Here is an 8090-nt window from a genome sequence, read left to right as displayed (position 1 = left end):
ATAGGGCAGCATAAGGGAAAGACTGCCTGTATCATTGAGCGCTCCTGAGGGGTGTAGGCTAAGTTCAACCAAATTTTTTAAAAACTTTTGCCAGCCCCAGTTGGCACACTGTAGTCTACTTCACTGCCGTCAATGAGGCACCTTAGAACAGTAAAGCACAATAGAGACAAAGTAATACCTTGTAACTCACAGAAAGAGCAAAGAGCCCTTTGAGATGAAATGTTAAACATAAGAAGTGAAAACAGTTTGCGGTAGTTTCAAGCTGGCTCTTTCGGGCTAACTTTCCTATTGCTACTGAACTATAGTACCATACCTCAGCAGAGCAGTCTCAATGAAATTAGAGAGATACCCTAAAAAAAGATAGCCCAGAAACCATGAGAGAGACAGAGAGAAGGGAAAGAAGAAGAAGAAGGAAAGGAGCTCTCTATATATTGTGAAGGAAAATAGTTTCTGTGAATGCTCATTTTGTTGGTGCACTGAAGCTGATGCTTCCACTCTTTATTACTGCTGCTAAGCTACTTTAGCAAACAAAGAGCAGGGGGAAAAAATAATTCTCGAAACAAGCACACATTAAGACCTTTTTGACAGCATGCAACAACAAAAAACGGAAGCATTTTATTATCCATTTTCAAAATGTTTCTGTATATATACATATATATATATCTGTTTGTGTTTGTGTGCCAAGGAAAATTCCCTGTGAGCATCCAACTTGCAGATAATTTGTTTTCTATGATTTGCTATCCACAAATAACGTAATTGCTTCATTGCTTTCCCAGTTAAAATAGTGTAGAGGTTGTAAAAGGAAGGAGTTGCATCTGGCTTCTTCTAGATGGGGCCATGTAAAGCATCCCAGGTCCAATCCTGGCATCTTCAGGCAAAGGGATCTCATTTACTTGAGACTCCAGAGAGCTGCTTCCAGTCATACGAGACAATACTGGAACTGATAGATAACAGAGGAGCTTCCTAGACGTCCTCTCTCAGGGAGTGTCCCTGCCCACGAGGAAAGCCCCATTGAGCCTGCAGCAACCATCTGGGCAAAGCTGCGATCTGACATTCACCCACAGGGGCAGCCATGACCATGAAGACACGGCTGCTAGCAATAGTTGTTCTTGGTGGGTCACTGAGGCAGCTGGGCTGTTGTAAGTTCATTGATGAGACCCAGTTGTCCTGTGATGGGCATTCCTGACCTCAGGAACCACGTCTGGGTTGCTGTGCTCTATTTAGAGACAATGAGGAAATGGCCAAGGAGAAGATGGCCTGTATATTGGCTGCTTCACCAGGAGGTGAGCACAGGAAGGAGGAGGACAATGGGTGTGTAAAGACCCAGAGTATATCATACTCCCAGACAGACAGGGCTGGCCAAAACTTGGTATAGCCTCATTTCAAGGTATAAGAGACATTGGTATCCCAATGTGTGCAGTATGTGTTTTTGTATGTGTGCACACAATGGGTTGTATTCAACTAACATTTACTCAGAGTAGACCCAGTGAACCTAAATACTGTGTCTCCACTGTCAGAGGAGCTTTGCTTCTGAATACCAGCAGCAGGGGGATCACATGCAGGGAAGAGTACTGTTGTGATCAGGTTTGGCTTGTGGGCTTGCTGTAGGCATCTGGTTAGCCACTGTGAGAACAGGATGTTGGATAGCTCAGGTGGTAGAGCATGAGACCCTTAATCTCAGGGTTATGGGTTCAAGCCCCACATTGGGCTAAAGATTCCTGACTTGCCGGGGTTTGGACTAGATGGTGCTTGTGGTGCCTCCCAACTCTGCAGTTCTATGATTCTATGACTAGGTGAGCCTTTGGACGAATCCAGCAGGTGACATCTTACAATCTTACAAAGTGTAGACCTGGTGATATTAATAATCAGCACGTTGAAATGATATAAGGAGCATTCAGTTTTCATAAGCAAGTGATTTATATTGAAGTAGTCATGTCGAAGTAGTCAACTGTGTCTAGCTCAGAATACGAATTTGCCCATCTCATAATACTCAGTTGCATTGCAAGTAGCATTAGGGATTGGATGCAGCCATGAGGGTCTTTGGTGGCAAGCCTCTTCGGCTTGAGTGGCGGTTAGGCATTGGAATATGTGTCATCGGGAGGAGGGCAGGTTGTGGCCATCACCTACCCCTCCCATTGTTGGTATTCCGTTAAAGGAATCTGGTGGTCGTGGATCCTGTTTGATGCCCTGCTGGTGACTAGAGCCGTGACATGACCCCTGGTGACATCAGGGGAAGCTTCCAGTTGTATTTGCATCAACAAGCTCCTCCCACTGGTTGTTAACCTTCGAATGACTCCCCACTGAGCAGGGTAGAGTCATGTATAGATTGTTTGATTCAATGTCTAAGCCAATACCTCTCACATGCTGTAACCAATAAAGTTGTGGCCTTTAGCCCATTAACCTAAAATAAATGCGTCCTTGTGTCTTATTTATCCCTAAGCGAGCGAAGGGTCCTCGACTCACAATACTCAGTTGCATTGCAAAGTGGCAGAGCAGGCTGCAAAGGCTCATGGGAATAAGTGCTGGGAGACTGTGTGTGTGTTTAGATGTGCCTAGTGTGCTCTTATTAATGTAATTCCAACTCAGTGTACAGGTACTGAGGTATGTTTAGCCTGGATAATAAAAGACTGAGAGGAGATATGATGGACATCTTCAAATACAGTGGTGCCTCGCAAGACGAAATTAATTCGTTCCGCGAATTTTTCGTCTTGCGAAGCACGAAATCCCATAGGAATGCATTGAAAATCAATTAATGCGTTCCTATGGTCAAAAATAGTCCAAACAAAGCCAAATTTGGTACAACAAGAGTTTATTAAGTGCTCTTTAAAGTCACACATACTGTAAAGAGCATTTCAAAATTCAAACCCAGAATTTTTTTAAAAAAACAGCAGAGTGGCCCACTGGTCACAGAAAATCATAAAAATGCAGGGGGATAAAACAAGCTTCCAGATTCTTGCAAACCCCTCCCCAACACCAAGTCCTTGAATTCCAAACACCCCAACCCAAAATTCAACCCCCCCCAAAAAAGTTTTAAAAGCTTAACTTACCAAATGGCTGCAAAAGAAGTTTTGGGAAAGCTTCAAAAATCACCAAAGTCTTTACAAACCTCAAAAAAGGCTACTATGTACACTGCGTTCTATGAGTTGCTCCTCGAAGTCAAGTCGCAACTGTATTAATGGTGTTAAGAAAAAGGAAACAAACTTGCAAGACATTTTCGTCTTGCAAAGCAAGCCCATAGGGAAATTCGTCTTGCGAAGCAGCTCAAAAACCGGAAAACCCTTTCGTCTTGCGAGTTTTCCGTCTTGCATTCGTCTTGCGGGGCACCACTGTATCATAAGGGCGGTCATATGGAGGATAGAGCAATCTTGTTTTCTCCTGCTCCAAAGAGTAGCACTCAAACCAATGGATTTAATTTACAAGAAAGGAGATTCTGGCTAAACTTCAGGAAGAACTTTCTGACAGCAAGAGCTGTTTGACAGTGGAATGGACTCACTTGGGAGGTTGTGGTCTCTTGGAGGTTTTTAAGCAGAAGTTGAGTGGCCATCAGTCATGGATGCTTTAGCTTAGATTCCTGCATTGGGGCTGGACTAGATGACCCTCAGGGTCCCTTCCAACTCTACAATTCTGTGAATTTTAAAATTGGGCTGGGGGGGGAGTGCTTTTGTTCTCCTTTAGGTTTTTTAAGCCAAAGGGTTCCCACCACCCTGCTAAATATAGATTACAAGTTCCTCAAGGTAAGGGCTGCATTATTCTGAAGTGAGGGACATCAAACTCATGCAATTTAGGGAGTGGGAGCAATGGCTGAAGGTTAAGTGGAGGTTTGCAGAAATTCCAGGAATATAAGAGCTGGAGCTGGTCAGCTTTTTTCAGAAGGAACTCACGACTAGGGGTGAGTGAATCTGTTCATTTTGGTTTCTATCAGTTTCTCATTTCCCCCAGTCTCAAGTCCAATTCTCCACATCTGTTTAAAAAATGCCCTCATGAAAATGCACCAATTTTCCTGCAAATTTCTTCCAATGTATGCAGTTTTTCCTATTATAGACATTTTTGATGAACGCTTTCCCCTAGTATGTGTATTTTTGTACACTTTATGTATCTGGAGAAGTGCATTGCAAAATTCAGAGAAGTGCAAATTTTGAAAGGAGGCCTGTGTTCCAGTCAGCATATTGGTTTGGAAAGTGCAAATTAAGTAAATCCTCATTTGAATGTGAACTGAACTTCTTTCCCACCCCTACTCATGACTGACACTTTTCTGGTTTCTATGCTAGGATGTAGGAAGTCCAATGGTATCTCCATCACCATCAAGCTATTCCCTCCCCTGATCTGGATTGGAGATCACTTTTGGGTGACGAAGACCCTTTTATTGCAGCTTAGTAAGCACTAATGTGTGTCCATGATAAATATTGAAATTTGAACTAAATTAGGAGTATTTTTCTTCCGTATCTAGATTGTGGACATCTACTCAGATATTGCTTTTGCCCATCTCTGATCAGACGTTTATGTGATTTGTACTATATTCTTCTTATTTGTTCCAAAAAAATTCCAGCATGTCATCTGCTTTTGTCTTTCCATCTAACCTTCCATTCTCCCTCTCCCTCTCTCCCCTCCCTCCCCACTCACTTCTCCAACTTTTATTTGTGATGCTCAGCATGCATCTTCTCCAAGCACACTGGGCTGTTTGGAGATTCTCAGCCATGTTTGTTGTCAGAAAAGCATGTTTCAGAGCTATATGTTTTGACAGGTAGGAAACACTGGTTGAATATTTTTCCCCCTCTCCAGACAAAAGGGAATAGTAACAAATAATATCAGCCCAGCACAGAAAATTTAATTGAAGCCTTGAAGAAATGAAATTTCTTTTGTGAAATTTCATAGCTTTTCTTCCTGCAAAACACAGGGCGGTTCAGCCTTGTCCTCCTCACTGGATTGGTCGCTGGTGGGTTTATAATCTGGCTGCCTGGAACTGATGTGAGTTGTACTCCGAAACATTTGGAGGCCATCAGCTTTGCAAAGGTTGTTTTAGTTCCAGCTCTGACTTACAGCCCAACGGCTATGGTTAACATTTTGCTTTGTAAACACCACATAAGGAATTTTGCTCATCTTAAAAAAAGCAAAAGCATGCAAGGGAGGCTCTGAGCAGGATCAGTCGGGTGTGTAGCCTGTAGGGAGGAAGAATAAAAATTTATAAAATGCAATTGTACATACAGTGGTACCTCAGGTTACACCTAGAAATAGTGCTTCAGGTTAAGAACTTTGCTTCAGGAAAAGAACAGAAATTGGGCTCTGGCAGCGGATCTCTGGAACGAATTAAGTACTTAACCCGAGGTACCACTTATTTGTTTGTTTGTTTGTTTGTTTGTTTTACCCTGCCCATCTAGCTAGGTTTCCCCAGCCACTCTGGGCAGCTTCCAACAGAACACTAAAATGCAATAACCTACAGTGGTACCTCAGGTTAAGTACTTAATTCGTTTCAGAGGTCCGTTCTTAACCTGAAACTGTTCTTAACCTGAAGCACCACTTTAGCTAATGGAGCCTCCTGCTGCCGCTGCGCCACCGGAGCACGATTTCTGTTCTCTTCCTGAAGAAAGGTTCTTAACCCGAGGTACTATTTCTGGGTTAGAGGAGTCTGTAACCTGAAGCGTCTGTAACCTGAAGCGTATGTAACCTGAGGTACCACTGTATTAAACATTAAAAGCTTACCTAAACAGGGCTGCCTTCAGATGTCTTCTAAAAGTTTGGTAGTTATTTTTCTCTTTGACGTCTGGTGGGAGGGCGTTCCACAGGGTGGGTGCCATTACCAAGAAGGCCCTCTGCCTGGTTCCCTGTAACTTGGCTTCTCGCAGTGAGGGAACGCTGGACCTCAATGTCCGGGTAGAACGATGGAGGTGGAGACGCTCCTTCAGGTATACTGGACCAAGGCCATTTAGGGCTTTAAAGGTCAGCACCAACACTTTATTCCAACTTTGTTGCTTCACAGAACTCCAAGGGGTTCACCTCCATGCCATGTGTTTAAAGTCCTTGATTTCCCACTGCAGAATCATCTGAACTGTGATTTGTTAAGGGTGCTGGGAATTGTAGCTCTGTGAGGGCCAAGCTACAATTCCCAGGATACTTTGGCGGGAAGCCATGTGCTTTAAATGCATAATGTGGACCAGGTTTCAAGGAAGTTTTTGAATGTTTGAGGGTTTTTTTGTTTTTAATTTTGTCGGAAGCTAGGGCAACCTGAGCTAGGGCAAGCCACTCAGAGGAATCAAATAATAATAATAATAATAATAATAATAATAATAATAATAATGTCCAGTTTCCATCCAGGCACTGACCCAGACCAAGGCCAGCTTAGCTTCAGCAAGTTGGCTTCATCATTTGACTACAGGCTTTTCCCCACTCTGATCCGGCAAGGATACCAGCAAGAAAAAGAAACAGAGCAACTGCAATGGAAGCTTAATTACAGGAGTTCCTGCTTACAGTCAATTTTGAAACTGTGTAGGTCCACGTTTATGGGGAAGCAAAATGAAAGCTCTCATTCTGCTTCCCATTACTTTGTAATGTGAAAATTGGAAAATCAGTTATACCAAGACTGTGCTTCTAACACACAGAGGGCCCTTGGGGGGAAATAACTTACAGCTTGAATGGCAAAGCATTCTGTTCACACATATGTGGTTGAATGGAACGGGGCTTACATTGGCAGACTGCTTTTAAGGATTGGGCTGTAAAATATAAGAGGTTTAATGATGATTTGTATTTATAAAACACCTGTGCACTGTGATAATCACAAGGATGTGAACAACAGCGCAATTAAAAAGCTCTAAAAAGTATAAAAACACTTAACGGGAAAAGAGTATTTATTAAGACAGGATATAGGTGATCAATTTAATGGCATCGCTTGGGTGTGTAATTTTTGTTTAATTTTATTCTGTGTGCCCACCCCCCTATCCCCACCAGTGGGGTTTGTAACTATTCCGTAGCAGCTATTGCATATTGATTCATAGTGAGGAACTGTTAATGTAAGCAGATTCATAGAGCTTTTGTTCTGTAATTGGATGATTGAACAGGAGAATTGCAACCTGAAATTGAGGAACAGTGAAATGATAAACTACTCAGTAACGATATAAAAAGATCACGCATGCTTCTGTTCATAGCAGCTTTGGGACTCACAAAATGTGGGATAAAATATGAGGGATGCTGTGTGGAAGCTGCTGAAATGCTCAAAGGAGACAGATAATATGATCATTGGAAAAACACTAAGCTTGCTACTTTGACTTGCAACTTGCAAGGGATTTTTACGATCTATTGCTGTCCCTTGGGTAGACTAAACAGTCCACTTCTACCATATTGTTTTCTGGGGCTGGCGTCAGCCTGCGACACCCATGGACAATTTCCAAGCCCCTGCCTGGGAAGGCCCACTCCTATACCTGCTCTGGTCACTCCACATGGTGTAGCTTAGAGCCACCATTTTAATTTCCCACAGTGCCCTGCCTTAGTGTCACCCTGGGGCATTGTGGGAAATTGAAAACGTGGCTCCAAACCACCAAGCGCTGCTGCTATTGCTTCTGCCAGGTAAGACCACCAGGTAAGCCTGTTGAGGCCTAAAGATATAGGCAGGAGCCACCGGGGGCATTTTACTGACAGACTTTGAGCCATCCCTTCCTGGGTCCTCTTCATACCTCCATTACTACAGAAGGACTGAGAGGCTGCTTTGCCTCTTGAATTGTGATCTAGATTTCCACATACCAGTGGAAAAATCGAGATTCTCACCATGCAATTTATTCCATTGCATTTATTCTGTTGCATTCCTCTCTCAGTTTCTATTTGCTGCTGGAAACATGAAACTGATCCCAATTTTCCTGTCCCAGAGGCCATCTCTCATCCTTCTCTGTCTTATCACCATTTAAGCCGGTTGTCTATCTTCCATATCCAGCCTTCTAGCCCTGTGTTGCCTGGCATATTGATACATGTGATTCCTCTAGTCCATGCTTCCATTATAAGTTGGTGCCCTCCAGATACTGCTGGACTCCAAATCCCATCAGTTCCTGCTGATGATAGGAGTTGTCTTCCACCCAATAGCAGGCTATTGCCCCCCCCACCTTCTATAC

General features: G+C 43.2%; 1 long non-coding RNA gene across 5 annotated transcripts in view; it reads right to left on the bottom strand.

Moving 5' to 3' along the window:
- Positions 1–4805: 4805 nt before the first annotated feature.
- Positions 4806–8090, bottom strand: part of LOC309376827 — a 396206-nt gene continuing 392921 nt past the window's right edge. For all 5 annotated transcript variants that reach the window (XR_014171297.1, XR_014171298.1, XR_014171299.1 and 2 more), the window contains one exon: positions 4806–5156. This is a non-coding gene — a long non-coding RNA (uncharacterized lncRNA). The remainder of the gene's footprint in view (positions 5157–8090) is intronic.

This window comes from Podarcis melisellensis (genome assembly GCF_964234715.1).
Source record: "Podarcis melisellensis genome assembly, chromosome: 1".
NCBI classification, from domain to species: Eukaryota; Metazoa; Chordata; class Lepidosauria; order Squamata; family Lacertidae; genus Podarcis; species Podarcis melisellensis.
This window is presented reverse-complemented; position numbering and strand designations above follow the sequence as displayed.